The following is a 603-nucleotide window of genomic DNA, read 5'->3' on the forward strand; positions in this document are numbered from 1 at the left end:
TGAGCGAAGGCGGTGAGCACACAGAATCCAACTGAACGCAGTGCTCGGCGCACTCTGCCTAGTTAATGAGAAAAAACGTCAACTCTTTTCACGTCTTCTCCTTCAATTTTCCGTTTTCCCTCTTTTAATAATAAACTCTGTTTTAGTTGGGAAAAGAAAAATGAAGCAATTTTATGTTTAGATGACCATTTTTTTTTTTTAAAAGATAAGAAGTCACGAATTTGCGAGATTTTAAGGTGAGTATAAAAAAATTATGTTATTTGTTCTCATTTTAGATGATTATTTTATTACTTAAACGGCCATTTGATTATATCCGATTTTTTTTTATAAGATAATATTTAATTAGATACAAGTTTTAAAATGTTTTTCATATTTTTATGAATTTAATTTTGTGCATCTAAATAACATTACATTATTAAAATTAATTATTATTTCACTGACGACGTGAACAATCATATAAAAAAATAGATATAATTGTATTGTATGATTATATAAAATATTTTATATTATCCATATATCAAAATTAAACTCTACTTCTATTACATTAATTTTTTTTTATTTTTTCAAACTTTTTAAAGCCTTAAAAAATAAAAACATTATATC

At 24.4% G+C, this 603-nt stretch overlaps 1 protein-coding gene across 1 annotated transcript in view; it reads right to left on the reverse strand.

Annotated features, from left to right (window-relative positions):
* LOC107631998 (probable signal peptidase complex subunit 1) overlaps window positions 1-165 on the reverse strand; it is a gene marked incomplete in the record, with an annotated part of 2,040 nt that extends 1,875 nt beyond the window's left edge. The window contains 1 exon segment of the mRNA XM_016335613.2: window positions 1-165.

Source organism: Arachis ipaensis, chromosome B03, assembly GCF_000816755.2.
Source record: "Arachis ipaensis cultivar K30076 chromosome B03, Araip1.1, whole genome shotgun sequence".
NCBI lineage: Eukaryota > Viridiplantae > Streptophyta > Magnoliopsida > Fabales > Fabaceae > Arachis > Arachis ipaensis.